Raw genomic sequence first — 19,991 nt, 5'->3', positions numbered from 1 at the left:
TAATTTCCAACCCTTGCATTTCTATTTTTGTTTGCTATTTGGTATCTGACATTTTGTTCCTTCACCTAGTGAAAATTTTTGTTAAGTTTGAGATCTGAGAAGAAATATAACCTTTGTTTTAATGTTTAAATTAATCTTTGATATCGTAGATAGACCCATTCAAAGCCGACACCTTTTTTCACCTCTCTGCGTTCCACAAATAATCTCGGAACAATATTACTTCAACATGCAAGGAATAGATAAGCGATTCAAGAGTTATCTTGCCTTTATGTTTCGTAGTTCGTAAGGGATAGTGTTTGTGAATAGGGCTAGTAAGTTCACCGTTACTCACCTGAACTTTCGTTACGTGAATGAATTCGTCATTACCAGGATATGTTGATTGTTGATTCCCATAGGGAACCTCAAACATTTGTTCCGAATGAGTAAATTTATAATACCAATATAAATGGTCCGTCCAAATGTCCAATAATGGACCATTTATATTGGTATTACCAGGATACACATTAGATCACTGTCATCGCCCACTTCATAGCATTCGTGTCATCTTCTTTCAGTTTGACTATGTTGCTATGGGATATTTCATTGCCCATTTATTGAGATATTCATTTCAACATCTCTTCTGGGAGTTCTGGGTTAGCTGCTGAAAGTATAGCCTTGTGGGCAAGGTTGTATAATCATGATCAGAGAGTGAAGTAATTGGCTCTCCTATAAGGAAATGGGATGTTGTTAGGTAGGAAGTGTCAAAAGGGTCATCATTTAGCTTTGGTGAGGGGATGTGAGTATGTGTTGTAATAATGGTCCCTTCTTTGTTGGTGGAGCGATAAGAACCCATCACTCATCTGAGCTGATATATCAGACTCTCGACAACTGCTTCCCAGATTCCACCAGTGTGGTGCTGCAGAAGGGATGAAATGCCACTTGAGTCCCATGCCTGCAGTTGTGTGAAAAGTAGGTTTTCTGAGGGTTGTTTTGTAGAAAGGCCTTGATTTCTGTAGCTGCTCCAAAGAAGTTTGTTCCATTATTGCTGTAAATATTGAGGAGTTGACCTCTATGAGAGCTAAATCGATAAAGAGCGTAGAGAAATGTTGTTGTGGTGAGATCAGGTATCATGTCTATTTAGACAGCCTTGGTAGATAGGCAGTCTGGTATTGTTCGATTTCACACGTTTTTTTACTAGAATTGAGGAGGCATACTCTATGCTAGTTATAACAAATGGGTATGTCAGGGTTAGAGGCACCTTTTGTGTATTTTGCATTAATTGTTCTGAGTTATCTGCATTCAACTTAGAACACTTGAGATGTGTATGAGTGTGGCTTCTTTCAGTCCCCTTTGCTGATGAGATCCTAAACTTTTCTCTCAGTGTGTTGAGTGCCATTATGAAGTAGATGAAGGTGTTCTGCCATCATAATTATATTTGTGAGATGAAGCAGAATTTCTAATTCTTCCAGTCCACTAGTATTGGAGTATTGTGCAGTTTTCCACCGACAAGAAGATGGCCTTCCTTATGTATGATTGGATGTATAGTCTTTATATGAGTTGATAGTTTCCTACACAACATTAGTCTAACATTTGTATACAGGGTTCATCTCCGATACAAACAGTGAACTTTAATTTCAATCCGTGGGTTGTTTACAACAATCTCAGATAATTATATGTCACAAATCTCATGACTGGTCCGTATTAAAATGTACATTAATTCAACAATGTTACAAAAGTTTATTGAAATCCATGTATTCAGTACATGTTGGGTTCTTAATATTAAGATTTTGATCTTGTCATACTAATTTAAGGAGACATGTTTTGCCCATTGCATGGGCAAATTCAGCCATGATCTCATTCCTAAGGGATAAAAATCACTATCCTGATCACTCTAGTCAAAGTGTTACATAGAGGAACGTGTGTTATAAATATGAGGAGACTTGTTGTAATTTCACAAATGACAATTTGCACAATTAAGACATGTCTAAATTCACAAATTCCAATTTACACAATTAAGGCACGTCTAAAAGATGTTTGGTGAAAGGATGTATTTGTTATGAGAGTGGTCCATTCTTTGTTGGTGAAGCGATAAGAATCCATCACTCTTCTGAGGTGATATATCAGACTCTTGACAGCTGCTACCCAGATTCCACCAAAGTGTGTTGCTGCAGGAGGGATGAAATGCCATGTCAGTCTCATGCCTGCAGTTGTGTGAAGAGTTGGTTTTCTGAGGGTTGTTTTGCGAGAAAGCCTTGATTTCTTTAGCTGCTCCGAAGAAGTTTTGCCATTATCGGTGTAAATGTTCAGCCTACAGCCAACACTGCATAAGCTCAATGCTCCGCCCATCTCCTCTCCTCCGCCACACTCCGTTTCCTAAATGCCACACAGATACAATACAAGATGTGCAAGTGTCATTTGTTCTGATGCTGCAAAGGCAACTAGTTAATACCAGAAAGGTCGAGGGGGTAAGTAAATGTATACACAGCGTTTTTTGTCAAATTTAACCCTTATTTCCTAATCTTGAATATCTTCCTACCCTCCTCTCGTTACAGATTCTTTACCACACATCCCTCAATAGTAGATTTCAACATTGAAGCTGTAGCCAACTTCAAGCATGAGCGTCCCCATTTGACTAATAAGACAGGAGGAGGTTATCACATCAGCTAGTAAAGACATACACATTAACACACATTCATGAACATCTTTTCACTTCTACAAAAAAAAAAAAAGAAGACTGGCCTCACCATCCAAATACAGGTTTAACAGAGTTTCGCCCATACAGGAAACCGGGGAATGTCAGGGAATTCAATAAATAGCAGGAAATCCAGGAAATAACAGGGAATTCAGAAAAAAGTCTCGAAATTCGTTCTTCTACCAGTTGAAATGGTCATACCATGTTTATCCATTAATAGAAGCACATGTTTCAATTTTTATAACATTAATCTTGGGTATGTCTTTTATGCCAGGAATAAATTGTAAATAAATCTGAATAAACATTAAAGAAAACAAGTGTGATCTTGAATGTGAAGTAACCAATAGCATCAGTAGCTATATGGATAGGCTATAGCAAGCAGTAGCGACTATGATTGATCGACTGATCGATCGAATTTTCAATGTTTTGATCTGCTTACTATTGTATATTCTGTGTTGTTGGGGAATGGCAAGGCCTACATTGCGTTCTCAATTTTCTAATCGCTTAAATACATTGCTTCCACAACAAAATTTGCGTATAGACAAAATACCACAACCCAACGGATGACTGTTTGTTTACTTTGAAATGACATGTGCGATAGTCACTACCTCATAAAATGTATATACTGACAAAAAACACTGACTGAATGCAGGAAATGGGCCGATGACCTTCGATGTTAGGCCGCTTAAAACAACAAGCATCAACAACAACAGGAATGCAGGAAAGTGTGAAATTTGCTGAAACTTAATACTCATTCTAGTGCTCATTATTATTATTATTATTATTATTATTATTATTATTACAATTATTAAACTTACTGATGTAGGTATACCTTGTGTAAATGTATAATGCATCAGGACACCGTTCAGGCCGCACCATGTATAGTTTCTAACCTATCAGTTGAAATGTTTGGTGACGGACGTGAGTGAATGAGGCTCCACAGTAATCAAGTGATTTGAAGGTGTTATACAGCAGTGGAAGTGATAAAAACTTGCAGAAATGTTACATTTGTATATACCCACATGTTTTGTCGGTGTTGATCTTCTTTTTGTTCCAAATTTTCATTGTAAAGAAAATGGCCCACCGAAACAATGGAGTTGGAAGCCCAGCCACTACCAGTGCTGCCAACATACGCTGCCTCATGAAGTGTGTGTGGACGACTTCATTAATTCGGACAGCTTCTTTGAAAAAATTGTGCAGGCCATTTTGACCTGCATAACAGAAGTGGTCATAAAAGAACTTGAAAAAAGTTTAAAATTTAATATCAGAACACTTTCAGAGTTACCTAAAAAACTTGATAAGAAGGAGACAGAAATCCACAAACTGAAGAAGGATAGGGATGCCAAGTGTGATTCATTGGAGCAATACAGCAGAAGTAATGTAAGATATTTCGGCATCCCTGAATGTTCGAACGAAAGCTGTGATGAACCAGTGCTGAACGTGTGCAAAGCAGTAGGTGTAGATGTTAGACTTAATGGCATTGATTGGTGTCACGGAGCAGGACCTCGATCACCAGGGAAAATGAGACCTATCCTAGTGAAATTTTTGTCCTATCGCTCATGTCAGGAAATCTTCACTAGGAAAAGGAAACTGAAAGGCTCATCCACGAAAATCCATGAAGATCTAATGACTATCAGAATGTCCATCTTGAAAATGGCAATTCAGCATTTTGGTTGTACAAACACTTCGACTTACTCAGGAGACATCGTAATCAAAAATGCCGACGGGATGAAATTAAGAGTGTGCCAGTTAATGGAACTTCCTATGGCATAAGCTTCTGTTGCAGTGCTGCCTTATCACTTGGCAATGTGAGTCCACTCCCATCTTTCGACATAAGTCACAGCTGAGAACCTGGTTTTTTCAAGTAGCTTTATCTATGTATCTAGCTCTCTACTTATCTATCCATTTACTGTATTTATTTATCTATTTATCTAAATATCTATTTGCTTATCTCCCTTCTGATCCTACCACCTGTCCATCTACTTACCCTTTTGATTAATTTTCCTAACTGGTTCTAACTTAAGTTAGGCCTCCATATTACGTCCACATAGATCTCACACCAACACTACGTACAATAAGCTCCTACTTGTGTATTCTGTATGCCTAATCTGCTGTTGCACATTATTATTATTATTAATATTATTACTACTATGAACAATTTCACTATCTAAAATATGTTAATTGCTGACCATTCATAGGATATAGTCACATGCTGTGTTCAAGTTAATTTTATTTTACTAATTGGCAATGCATACCACAGCCGTATTCCCTATGACCATAGCAATACTTTCCCTTGTCACACTTCCCCTTCCCAATCCATCCCTTCAACCTGTCTACCTGCTAGTCCATTGACCCAATCCCCACTCCTTGAAGCTGCAACACACATTCTCCAGTCAGCCCTAAATAGACATAAAAGCGCACTTCACATGTCACCTTAATGCAAAGAGTTTAGTTTCTGAAGCTCGTATACATGAACTAAAAGCGATTTTCATACTACTGTCCTTTGATATAATCTTATGCAGTGAAAGTTGGTTCAAAGTCAAACAGCAGGCTAAGAATCTGGAATTACCTGGCTACTGCCTTCTGAGAAATGAGAGACTTGGCAAAGGGAGAGGTGGGGTTTGTGCTTTGTCTCTTCGTGCTTGATACCTCAAATTATCTGTCAGTCTCCTCAACCGTATGAGGGAAAACCTGAGTACATGTTCATAGAGATACAGGTCTCTACTGTGAAATGCTTAGTAGGTGCTGTATACAAGCCACCTAAAGCTCACCGTTTGAATGACTTAGAGACAGATCTTAACAGAACCTATGTACAAACATGTTATAATGATGGGAGACTTCAATACAAACCTTCTAGATTCAGATCCTTCCAAAACCACCCATCTATTGAACATGTTTCTGGCATGCAGTATGGCGATCCTCCTACTTTCTCCCACTCACCACACTAAAACTTCACACACACTACTGAACGTAATAGTAACGAACAACCCTGACAGGGTATTACATCATGGCCAGATATCTCCTCCCGGACTGTCAGCCCATGACATTATCTTTATGTCTTACGCACTGCAATACCCCAAACATAAACCTAAATATGTGACTTACAGAGACTATAGCCATATTGACATCGAAAAATTATTGAAAGACGCTATTTCGATGCTGTGGCAGGAGATAACTCATACAACTAACATTGACAACATGGTCAACCCTTTCAATAACATGATATTTCACATTTTTGACAAACACGCCCTCTATGAAGAGCACGCATCTTTAAAAGACTCCTCCGTGGATAAAAAATATTAGAAGTAATGATGGCCAAGCGGGATGCAGCTCATAGGAAACATAAACATTACCCGACAGAGGAAAACTTTATTACAAATGACTATGTATTAAAACGGCTGATACAGTAAGAAACGCTCGACTATCGTACGCCCATGACCTTATAAAACCTCACGTAAGACCTTATGGAAGTCAATCCGACAATTCGGACTAAATATACCGAACAAGGTAGACGATTTGGAGTTTTCTGTTGATGAATTCAATAATCACTTAATGTCTTCCCATGTTCAGTTAAACGAAGATGCAAAAGAAAATCTTTTGAGTGCAAATTACAAACCACTACGCATAGGCAGAGACAAATTTTATTGTAGTTATGTCTCACCTCTGCAAATGAAAGCGCTTTTCTTGCAAATTAAAACTAAATCCACAGGGGCGGACAACATATGCATTATAATGATAAAGAAAATTATCGACACCATTATTCCAGTATTGACATTCATATACAACTTCTTCCTTCAAAACAGTGTATTTCCAACTGTCTGTAAAATGACCCTGGTACATCCTTTACAAAAAACAAAATCTCCTAGACTAAACAGTGACTACAGACCTATTAATATACTGTCTATAACAGCCAAAGGACTCTAACACATTGTGCATAATCAAATCACGAACTATCTCAACGACCACGACATACTAGACCCACACTAGTCAGCTTTCGGACGAAATCACAGTACATGTACTACCTTACTAAGCGTGAGTGATGAGGCTACTGATGAGCAAAAGCTGACAATTCTAGTATTGTTGGACTTCAGCAAAGCATTCGACTCTGTAGACCATGAGTTGCTCCTATCCAAACTTTATCGCCTAGGGTTCTCCTACAGTACTCTGAAATGGATGGGAGCCTATTTACGCGAACGTCACCAAAGTGTCGTCAATCAGGGTACCTTTTCTTCGTGGCAATATGTAAAAACAGGTGTAACACAAGGGTCAACCCTAGCTCCCTTGCCACTTTCTGTCTATATCAATGACTTAGCTAAACAGCTGACTCATTGTAAATGTCACATTTTTGCTGGCAACGTACAATTGTATATCCATGCAAAACCAACAGACGTTTCGGAAGCAATCGAGGAAATTAGCATGGATCTAGTACGCCCTCCTCGTGGCATTGCCCCATAGGTTAGGATTGGGAGCACTCTACACCCAGGGTCTTGTCAGGTTCTTTTATTGTTGTGGGGCTGTTTCATAGGATCACAGGACTTTGTATGTGCCTCAGCTAGCTAATATGTACCGGTGAATAGAAATCGCATCAACGGTGGAAAATTGGATTCGGAATCCTACCGGGCGGCTTATTATCAAATTTCTATATTAAAGTTTCTAAGCCAATCGCCGTTATGTTTGCATCACCTATTTTCATAATTTATGACATGCTTGTAACAATCGAGACCTTGTCTTGAATTAAAATTGATTATACCAAATATGATCTTGGAATTTGAATTAATTTCATAAGTAAGGCCATGTATATCTATTTTATAATGAAAAGATGGAGATATTCTGGATCGGATTATATTTATTAATATAAATGATCCTACTAGTTAAGACGAAACCAAAGTATAACCCAGATTTCAAATATTACCGAAAAACAAATTGGTAATGACATAAAACGGCTGTCGTAATTTAATTAATTTATACCCAATTCAACATAATGCAGTGATTTCAAATTGATCATTCCTCATTTTATAACAGCTATTTGAAATTCCAAACCTAAATCTATATTTATTCAATAACATGCCTAAACCTGGAAAATTACCATTATGACCGTGTTCTTTCTTTTACTCCACAAGTTTTAGGTATTCTTATTTCTTCAGTTTTGATTTGATGTCTGATTTTCAATAGGAGAATCTCGTTCATGTCAAATTCAGCTGATAATAATGTATTTTTATATGTGATGCCTAACCTAATTAAGATAAATAATCATCACCACCTTAACTAACTCGTACGTTCTGATGAGGTTCGCCTCAACGCGACAATAACTACACGTCCATCCTCGCGCATACCTTCGAGGATCATGTTACCTTAATGCTAATGCATAAAATAAATAATCAAAGATAATATACATAAGGACAAGAATATATACTCTCAAATGTTAATAGAACCACATACGACATCTCTACTACATCTACTAAACTACCATGTCCATGAAGTAAACATCTAACTTATTAATATCACGTCATATATCCTCGAAGCCGTACGCGTGGTAAGCCTTATGCACGCCTCAAACACGTCGCCGTCATACTGACTAAAAACCCTAATGATTGACATAAATTTTGAATATGACATCCGAAACGTAGCGATAATCGATAGGAGAATTGTAACCGACATCTCATCGCAATTAATAATTATCTGCCTTACCATCTTAGCCTACACTTACATATCAACTTTACGATCCCAGCATTCAATCATGTAAGAGTATTATAACCTTAACATCATCTTATACCAGGGCATTACAATTTCAGCATTAGCTTATATACGAGTGTTACACCTCCTTTTGCTTTATCTAACTTCACACTGGCATAACGCAATTAAATAATACGTTCTATGTAGCGACATCAAGATAAATATTCATTGTCACCTCCCATCTTATTAAATAATCCACACAGCACAGCACTTTTCATTATTTCAACCACTAAATTTTATGCAAGCTAACCCACACATCAGTGGCATATCACGATATCATCCCCATGTTTTATTATTCATCATCATAATAACTATTACCACCACAAGCACTTAATACACTTGAATTATTCATCAACACAATGACCACCATCATCGCAGGTACTTAATATATTTGACACTCACACCATCATCATTGTCATTATTATTATTATTATTATTATCTCACGTTGATTCACACTAGTGTCATTACTCACAACATTACTACATTTGTGTCACTTACCTGCATTACCAAGGTTAGCTTCGCGATAAATATGCTGATTCTATGTTAATGTTGTCACATATGTCTACATAGGCTCGTGTCTTCCAGTTGCCTTATGTCGCACCGACACAGATAGGTCTTATGGCGATGATGGGACCGGGAAGGCCTAGGAGTGGGAAGGAAGCGGCCGTGGCCTTATGTAAGGTACAGCCCCAGCATTTGCCTGGTGTGAAAATGGGAAACCACGGAAAACCATTTTCAGGGCTGCCGACAGTGGGGTTCGAACCTACTATCTCCCGAATACTGGATACTGGCCGCACTTAAGCGACTGCAGCTATCGAGCTCGGTTGTCTTCCAGTAATCACGGCACTACAACATAATATAAGCGATGTCGAAGTCATCCACTAACATAACCATTCATTCACTCGCATGGTATCGTATCATTTCGAATGCCGAGTCGCCAAACGCATATGAGAATTCCTATATACCAAATAACATAATATCACGCCGCTCGAGGTGTAATTACTATTACGTTTTGGCGAACTACTTCAGAACATGTACTACATATACACTGACTGACAGTGACAATGCAACACCAAGGAGGAGTGGTTCCAAAGGGATGAAAATTGGAAAAAAAACAGAGACGGCACGGATGAATAATTGATGTTTATTTCAAACCGATATGCAGGTTACACAATGCGCACGGCATCGACTCAGTAGGATGTATGACCACCGCGAGCGGCGAAGCACGCAGAAACACATCGAGGTACAGAGTCAACAAGAGTACGGATGGTGTCCTGAGGGATGGTTCTCCATTCTTTGTCAACCATTTGCCACAGTTGGTCGTACGTACGAGGCTGGGGCAGAGTTTGCAAACGGCGTCCAATGAGATCCCACACGCGTTCGATTGGTGAGAGATCCGGAGAGTACGCTGGCCACAGAAGCATCTGTACACCTCGTAGAGCCTGTTGGGAGATGCGAGCAGTGTGTGGGCGGGCATTATCCTGCTGAAACAGGGCATTGGGCAGCCCCTGAAGGTACGGGAGTGCCACCGGCCGCAGCACATGCTGCATGTAGCGGTGGGCATTTAACGTGCCTTGAATACGCACTAGAGGTGACGTGGAATCATACGCAATAGCGCCCCAAACCATGATGCCGCGTTGTCTAGCGGTAGGGCGCTCCACAGTTACTGCCGGATTTGACCTTTCTCCACGCCGACGCCACACTCGTCTGCGGTGACTATCACTGACAGAACAGAAGCGTGACTCATCGGAGAACACGACGTTCCGCCATTCCCTCATCCAAGTCGCTCTAGCCCGGCACCATGCCAGGCGTGCACGTCTATGCTGTGGAGTCAATGGTAGTCTTCTGAGCGGACGCCGGGAGTGCAGGCCTCCTTCAACCAATCGACGGGAAATTGTTCTGGTCGATATTGGAACAGCCAGGGTGTCTTGCACATGCTGAAGAATGGCGGTTGACGTGGCGTGCGGGGCTGCCACCGCTTGGCGGCGGATGCGCCGATCCTCGCGTGCTGACGTCACTCGGGCTGCGCCTGGACCCCTCGCACGTGCCACATGTCCCTGCGCCAACCATCTTCGCCACAGGCGCTGCACCGTGGACACATCCCTGTGGGTATCGGCTGCGATTTGACGAAGCGACCAACCTGCCCTTCTCAGCCCAATCACCATACCCCTCGTAAAGTCGTCTGTCTGCTGGAAATGCCTCCGTTGACGGTGGCCTGGCATTCTTAGCTATACACGTGTCCTGTGGCACACGACAACACGTTCTACAATGACTGTCGGCTGAGAAATCACGGTACGAAGTGGGCCATTCGATAACGCCGTGTCCCGTTTATCGTTCGCTACGTGCGCAGCACAGCGGCGCATTTCACATCATGAGCATACCTCAGTGACGTCAGTCTACCCTGCAATTGGCATAAAGTTCTGACCACTCCTTCTTGGTGTTGCATTTGCTCTGTCAGTCAGTTTACATTACTACCTACATTAAAGAAACTAGTAACTAAAATAAAATACAGATGCATGTTGCATCAAATAAAGTGCACACAGTAAAAATACATCATTATAATGGAAAGCAGTTACTGACTTGAATATCCAGGGTTATATGAATCACTGGCTTAGGTTATCCATCCCGGTAACCACTCCATCATTTCAGCTGGACCTACTCGTACATGATTTAGCACTCCATATTCTCCTGTGAATTAGTACTTCTTGAATACATTTCTGACAACATCATTTTAGACTCATGCAGATTACACCTGAAAAAGGTTAATATTAGTTCTTTGACAACACACAGAGCCACTAGTAAATCAATTACGCATATTCTTCTGATTATATGAAGTTATTAACGATACGGACAATCTCTATTATATATCGTATTGCTCCTTCTGTAATGGCTTGGCCTTTATACAATCATAAGCATATCACCGTTATTTTAGGCCAGGTGCATTCGCTTAACTGCATATACATATCCCCTAATGACTTCCTTTTGCATACAATTTCTAATTTTTACGTATCATTTCCATACTACCATTACATTGACATAACAATGAACAAGAATACTTTTAACGTTTTACACAAGTCATAGAATAACAAAATTAGATACTAGATGAGGAACTCTATCTTAGGTGTTTGCTTACATCAACTGACACCTAGATGTCGCTACCGTTCTTATTAACAAATATCGATATTTTATACTCCGTAACATTACCCTATGTGTTCAATCTTTGGTTTCGTTTTGTTTTCATACGTGCTACATTTGATTTAATTCTAACAATATTTACACATATATACACGTTTTCTCCGCTTAGAGATGAAAGTAAAGTCCTTTCTTCACAATCACTTCATTGCGTATTCGACATTTATAAACCAGTCCTCGTCTAAACTGCTCCGGTGCCATGTTTCCGGACCTCGTGCTAGTTGGTTTTGTTTGCGCTGTAGCATATGTCACACATGAATACGACACACTAGAAGCCAAAAGCTAATGATCTTCCCAGCATGGACTTATTTTAAACCCAAAACATCCCAAACCATAGCAGTTGCCCACTCAAGACTTATTTCCACTAATTACTGCATGCCCACTCCTCAGGTATGACTTCAAAAGCAAGCTTTACTCTAAAAAGTCTCGGAGTGGTCATTGAACAGCACTTCTCGTGGACGGATCAGAGAATATCTGTGAGTAGACGATTTTTCGCGATGCTGCACCTATTGAACAATTTGAAATTTACTTTCCCCATTCAGTTTAAGGAAGAAACTAGTTGAAACCCTCGTTCTTCCAATATTCGATTATTGTGACGTAGTTTACAAAGGCATGAAAACCGAGCTTCGGGATAAACTACGATGTGCACAGAATGCCTGTGTAAGGTTTATATTTAATCTGAAATTTTCAGATCATTTTACCCAGTCTTATGTCGACCTCGGATGGCTACGCTTTGAAGACTTACGCAAGCTGCATACCCTAAATTCATTGCATCAAATCCTTACCTTACAATCCCCATCTTACTTGTATGAACAATTTCATAGCCTTTCTGAACACCATGATAAAAACACCAGAGCGCTGAGCTCGACATTGCTCGATATTCCTAAGCAAAAATCATTTACCTACAATAATTCCTTCACTGTTGAGGCCAGCCGTGAATGGAAATTCCTTCTGCAGGAGGTCAGAGGGATATCAAACCGAGAAAGATTTAAAAGTATGTGCTAAAAATATCTCTATGAAACGAGCCTGTAGAGCGACAGATTTCTTCTTATTCACCTTCTCCTCATCCTGGCCTTTCCTCCTCCTCTTCTTCTTCTCCTTATATCATTCATCAATAGTGTTAGAGAGTACTCAGCTGTAGTTCCCTGCATAGTTAACCTTATCCCGATCCTCATTTTGTAATGTTTTTCGCCAACACTAAAAACACGAAAACTGTAACATTTGTTTGTGGGTTGGATTCTCCAAATTATTATTATTATTATTATCATCATTATTAGTGTGTGTTTTTTATGGTACTTAATAATTGAATAGGTGAGCTGAGTAGCTCAAACGGTTAAGGCGCTAGCCTTCTAACCCCAACTTGGCAGGTTTTATTCTAGCTCAGCCGAATGGTACTTGAAAGTGTTCAAATACGTCCGCCTTGTTTCGTTAGATTTACTGGCACATGAAGGAAAGCTTGCAGGACTAAATTCTGGCACATTGGCATCTTGAAAAATTGTTTAAAGCGGGGATTGAAATTTCTGCACTTAGCAAATTCATTGCGGAGCTGAGTAGCTCAAGAGGTTAAAGTGCTGGCCTTATGTTTCTTATTGTGCGTGAACGTTGACTATTCAGCATGAAAGCAGTTTTGTTCTTCAGAATTATTATTGCAAACTTTTCAAACTTTCGAGTGTAGTTAGTAAGACGTAAAGAGAATATTATTATTGCCCCCCCCCCCCTCCGTGAAAGGAACTCGAATTTGGTGTGTTTCAATGAAACAAACAAGCTTTTAATGTACAGTCCTTTAGTTAGCATGCTTGTTTCTTGCCAATGTAAAGAAGCCACTGGTTCGATTCCTAGTTTGGTCGGTGATTTTTAATTTATTTTAGCTCGATGTTTGTGTGTATTGAATCCTTTAGCTATTATGATAGTCAACAGTCCAAGGGAAAGTGTGCTGAAATTGATTACCAGGTGGCTTGGGGATTTTTTTAATTGCTCCCTGCTCTAATGTTAGATGCCATGTGATGTAAACATTTCAGCAGGAAATTACACATCTCCAGGTTTCAAATCTGCAGCCCACAGTTCGATGCGCGAACAATAAACTTTGTATTCCCTGTCTTAGCAATTAAGTTACTTCCAAGTCTGGTCAACTTGCTCGTACCGCCAATGTTCTTTTTCTAAGATGTGCATGCTAGGCTAATTGCAAAAACAATGAACTTTGTATATCATGTCACAGCAAATATTTCCAAGTCTAATCAGAATATTCCTACAATCAATTTCATTTTTGCTGAGAAGTACATGTGTCACGACCTTACTTAATACAAAATTTGTTGCATTCTTTTTCCACATTCAGTTAACATAGTTTGTGCCAATCGTTCACACTTAGTCTTCAGTGAAAGAAAAGCTTGTCATCGACTCCGGGTCAGGTTGAGGTCTTTCAACATTTTTTCTTCTTATGAACTTAAGACCTTTAGTTCTGAGTCGAAGTTAGCTCCAGGTTTGAGAACCCAAATCAGTGATTGTTTTCTTTGCTCAGAATTAGAAGTTTGAATTTTTGGAGTTAGATATTTGAATAGCACTTCAGCTTTGGGTCCAAGCGTGCTCCATGTTCAAATCCTAGTATTGCTAGTGATTTTTCCTTTGAATCTTGTAACGCTAAACTAGGTGCTTCAGTGAAACACATAAGCTGTTAATGTACAGTCATTTAGTTAGCATGGTTGTTTGTTTCCCAAGTAAATGAGTCCCGGGTTCAAATCCTAGTCGGGTCGGCGAAATTTTCATTTCTTGTAGCTCAAAAGTTGGGTGTTTCTGTACTTAACACACAATAATTTAGTTACTAAGGTAGACAGCAGTCAACGGAAAGATTGCTGAGTTAGATTTCCAGTCGGTGTGGGGAATTTTTTAATTTGACGCAGCTCAAATGTTAGGTGTTTAGAATTAAATAGAAACTTTCAGCGTGCAGTCATTTACTTAGCATGATACTCAGCAGTCCCAGTCACATGTAGTGAATATTTTTTGATGTTCTGAACGCTTAAGTTTTAATCTCTTAAGTGATATCAACAGTATTATATTTCTAGAATTCTAGAAAATGGTTTTCCGTGGTTTCCCATTTTCACACCAGGCAAATGCTGGGGCTGTACCTTAATAAAGGCCACGGCCGCTTCCTTCCCACTCCTAGCTCTTTCCTGTCCCATCGTCGCCACAAGACCTATCTGTGTCGGTGCGACGTAAAACAACTAGCAAAAAAAAGAATTCTAGAATAATTCAAAAATTCAAATTTCTGAGCTCGAATTGTTACAATAAACATTTAGAGTTCCAAACACTAAAAACCAGCAGTACATTACGCAACAACATCTGTGACTCTGCAGCCGCTCAGCTTGAGGACCTTGAAATAGCTTTATAGAGGTATGTCCCTATGAATAGTGCACATGTGTTAAACCTTTCACCATCTCCACAGTCCCATACCATCATCTTGTTCCACATTCAGATCTGAGCCCTAGACCATACCTCATTCCCTTTTGCCCTTTAGTTTGTAGCCCTTTTGGCCTTTTGCAGTCACTCAGCTCCATGACCTGATGTCACCTTTCCGCGTTATGCCCCCATGAATAAAGCACATGTATTAAGCTTTACACCATCTGTCTTATTTTATTAAAATAATGTGAATGGCCGCCATGCACTACGAAGCTCAGCTCCTAAAGCCCATGCACCATGTCTCATCTTGTCTAGTTACGTTAAGCCTGGGGTTGAATGTCAAACTCGAGTCTGTAACGCCCTTGTAAGGTTAAGCCGGGCAGCAAATCCGTGCTTGATAGCTTAAGCCAGCACTCTTGGACATCAAACTTGAGTCTGTAAAGCTAATGACCTTGTAAGGTTAAGCCTAGGGTTGAGTCCATGGCCTAAGGTGTTAGGCCTCGAGTCGAATCCATGCATGTTAGGTTAAGTTTGCATTCTTGGCTAAGCCCTACTTTTCAAATACCCCCACCCTCCAAAAGTTAGGTCATGTGAGGTTAATCATTTTAGTTAGGCATGATTATTACATTACGTGTGTTCTTCATCATTTATTGAACATTCGAGAACTTATGTCTCTCTCGCTATAAGAATCATGATCGAATAACTAGAAGAATGATCACTTTAGCACATTAAGATGATTTGTCAATCTATCTTCCCACATTATAGAAGATAACCTAATAATGGTTTAATATTTGCATTAATTAGATACGTTTCCTTAATTAGACAAGCTTGGTGTTGTTGAGTGAGCACAGAGAGTGATTTATTACCTTAAACTGTGCTGTTCGCTTCATATGCTCAATAATATACTCTCCATAATGCAATATTGGTTGCTACTTCCTCACTGTTCATAAATATGAGCTATCATTCCATTCTGTCACTTAAGAAGGCTAGGCTATTTCCATTGAGCACTAACCGCCTTCTTAAATAGAGCATCGTATGTTATTAAAGCCTATTATTAACACTCCTTCATTTACATCCACGTTCATTACTTTTAACATAACTTACCTTTATATCATAAGTTTAGTTCCTAATGTACATAAGTGACATTTGAGTGACAATTTATACTTCATTGATGAAATTATGCAAGATGAGGTGTAATATTATGTAAAAAATTCACAAAGGAATGCACCGTATCCATCCCTGTTAGTGTTTTAGGTTCTAAGTTAAACAAATTGGTCTGTGATTTTTAACACTTAATTGTTAGTGCACTACGTTGTTAATGAAATTCAAATAATAGAACTATTACAATATCAACACATTTCAACTCTTAGAAGTACACTCATCTTCATAAACAACAGAATACCTTGAAAGACTAGAGGTAGGAAGTTCATATTCACAGGACATGTTCGTTAGTATTTTCTGCAGATACGATTAGCATTTCAGTACCCCAGGTTCGGCATGTGCCCCGTTGCCTAGTAGGCGCTGAGTCCTCCAGGGGCACTGATAACTTATTCCATGTGTGATGGCATCAACACGTATAAGGCACAGATGGGGTCCTGGGTTATAGTCATCCATGCTGCATTCACCTGGCTCCACAGTTCATCTTTGGTGGTTGGCATTGGGTCAGAGCTCCATACCCGTCGTTTCATCATATCTCACACATTTTCAATTAGCGCCAAGTCCGATGATCAGGTGGGCCAGGGCAACCGTCTGACATTCTGTGACAACAAGAAAGCACGTGTTCATGCAGCGACATGTAGTCGCGCATTGACCTGCTGAAATAAGGCGTCTGGGGTGTTGTGCAGAAAGGGTGTGGCTAAGTTCGCAGGATGCCATTCACGTAGGTCAAACTGGTAACATTGACCTGGACACACACCAACTCTGATTTGTGGTTGTACCCAATAGCACCCCACACCATAACGCCTTTAGTTGGCGCTGTATGTCTTGTGTGAAAGCAGTCAGTGTGATGCCTCTCCCCCTGTCTGCGGCGACCCAAAATGCGGCCATCATTTTCAAACAAAAAGGACCTGGATTCGTCCGAAAACACTATCTGCTGCCATTCCTGTCCCCAGTGACGTCGTTTCATACATCATTGCAGTCTAGCATGTTTATGCACATTGGTCAAAGTTAGGCGGAGAAGTGGAAGACGCGCTGGTAACCCATATCGTAATCAACGGGGACGGATTGTCACTCCTGGTAGTGAACGATGTGTTCCACTGTTGCGCCATAGCCGAGGAAGACGCAAATCTGTTCTGCAATGCCATCCGGATGAGGAGTCGATCTTCTCTGGTTGGTGTGACCGGACCCATCTCGTTGTGATCTACGGCCTTCTATGAACGTTCTGTACACAACCACTGCACTGCCGACACACTTCGCACACAAGCTGCAGTTTACCAGATAGATGTATCACGTTCTCTCATGCCAATAATTCGCCTTCTTTCAAACTCACTAACTTGACAATACTTTTCTTGCATACGTCTGCGAGGCATCAGGCACGTCTGCTCAAGTCACGCTGATCCATTACCTTTGGTTGATAGTGACAACGAGAGCCGCAGGCACAATTTACGAGTCCGTGGTTGTGCGCACGGATATCGATGTGGACCTTGGACCTGAGGATCGGCATGTTTCAAATGCTAATCGTTTCTTCAGAACATACTAATGCATATGTCCTGTGAATATGAACTTCCTATTCCTAGTCTTTCAAGGTGCTCTGGATTTTATGGACATGAGTGTATTTCAATCATTCACAAAATTTACCAACACCAATAAGTAGATGAGAAGCGGTAAGAATCTGTAACAATACAAAATATTAGAAGATATTATTTCAAGAATGAAGTCCTTCTGAAAAGGAAATTAATATTAAAAAGGTTCTCTACCTTTTATGATGGAAGTTGATTAAGTCCTGGCTGGCAACGTCTCACGAATGGTCCCTTTAGCACCCTTTAGGGTGTTGTGGGATCTCCCCTTTTAGTGGCACATTCCGGAAGTAATATCCCTTGCAAAGTGCACCATGATGAAAGTAGGGATTCCTCTTGCAAGCAGCGTGATGATTCCCCTTGTTCATTGTCTTGCAGGCTTCTTGTAACAGTAGGCTTCCACTCACACACATATACACATACTGACACATACTGAAACTAAAATGGCACATTAATATGTGTTCCAACCATGCCTGTTTAAATGTCAGTCGACAGTTAACTTGCGGGTTCAGATGATTTGCACACCACACGTGTTCTGGAATTAATATTGTAGTGGTTATGTCGCGCAGAAGACGAAATAATGTGTTCCCTTTGTAAGACATCACGGCTAATAAACGACGTTTGGCATTGAATATCTTGTCGAATTATAGTGGGAAAGCGAAGTGAAGTTGTGCTTTAAAGTAGAGCAGTATAAAAACAGTAGAGTAAAATCTGAGTAAGTTGAGCGTCGATTTCACACTGATTTTATCAGTCCTCAGTCTAGAAGGTTTGATTAGTAGGAAACCAATCATACATTTCTTCACGTCTTCTTATAGTATCATGGTTCAAAACTGGTCTTGTGAAGAACTCTGAAAACTTGCCGGGCGGTGTTAGCCTTGAAAATTTTAACTGTTCATATCTGTCGCATGTTAACCTCCTGACCAATAAGAAAATAGGGACGGGTCGCCACACGACCATGCAGCTATGAGCTTAAAGGCGAATTTCTCCAAGGTTATCAGATCTTGGCCTTCACCAGAGCTGTTATAAGTGACCCATTGACCGAATTAAATTAAGCTTTTGCGGCAATCTCAATTTTAACTCCAATTATGCCATTTTCGGGTGCAGTGTGTTGTAGATAAAAGATTTATTTCCACAGTATATACTGCTGTATTAATTATACAGAAGTATTAAAAGTGCATTATTTTGATTTATTGATGCCTTGTTGAATTAGTAAAATTGGTTTGCAGAAATCCTGTGTCTGGTGTGAAAATCGCATTTTCAGTATAGATTGTTGTGTAGAACTTTAAGGTGAAATTATCTGTAGACTTGTACAGTGCTTACGCAGTGTCATTCTACATTATTAACAGTTAACTTCTCTGAGATGCCCAGCTATCGTTTAGCTGTTAATGTTAATACTATAATTGGTTTTACAGTAAAATTTACTATTTCTTAATTGATATTTCTCCCATGTGTCATTGAAATGTGTTTGATCGAACCCAGTCTCCTCATTTTGGAGATAAATTGACCCGTGAGTATTTCTCTATGCCCAGATACCTTTGATGCATGATTCCCGTTTACAGCATATACCCTGCAATATACTAGTATTTTCGTACACTTCTCTGAGTATTAGCTTCCAAATATTCCATGCGATAATTCTGGACGTCGGTTTATCTTCACATAAATTTGTACTTTGTTTCTTAATATGGATAGATCTGTGTTGATGTAGGACAGTCAAAGTTCATAGAACTATTGTGATAAACCTTTTTCTTGATTGTTGTCTCTTTTCCTTTGTCCCTCAGTGAGACACTTTGCTTGTTGTATCGTGTGGTACCGAATGTTCTCATTGTCAAGAAATGTTAGTTGAAGTGAATTGTTCTACTCTAACTGAAGTTCTGTTAGGTTCAACTTGCATTAGCTTGATCACCTCAAGAATCATATCTTTGGCTGTTCTTCTGAGCAGGAGATCTTTCATGGGGTTACTTCGGAATGTGTTGAAAGAATATAAGCATAAATTTGGAAGCATTGTCTATCGTAATTACAATGCTGATAGGCTTGATAAGTCTCTTAAAGGGATTCTTGGTGAAGGGCATACATAGAAGCTGCGAAGAAGTAAGGTCCACCTCGATCCTAGATCCGAAGAGCATACGTAGGCAGCCCATCTTGACTTCAAGGGAGGAAAGCATGCTCTGCAACAATTTTGGGATTCTACTTTACTCTTTACTTTTCCAAAGTAACCCCATGTATCGTAAAATTTTGGACATGTATATGAAAACTTATGTCCAAATGTGCA

This window comes from Anabrus simplex, chromosome X (assembly GCF_040414725.1).
Source record: "Anabrus simplex isolate iqAnaSimp1 chromosome X, ASM4041472v1, whole genome shotgun sequence".
Classification (NCBI taxonomy): Eukaryota; Metazoa; Arthropoda; class Insecta; order Orthoptera; family Tettigoniidae; genus Anabrus; species Anabrus simplex.
The sequence above is the reverse complement of the archived record's forward strand: the minus strand, read 5'-3'. Positions refer to the sequence as shown.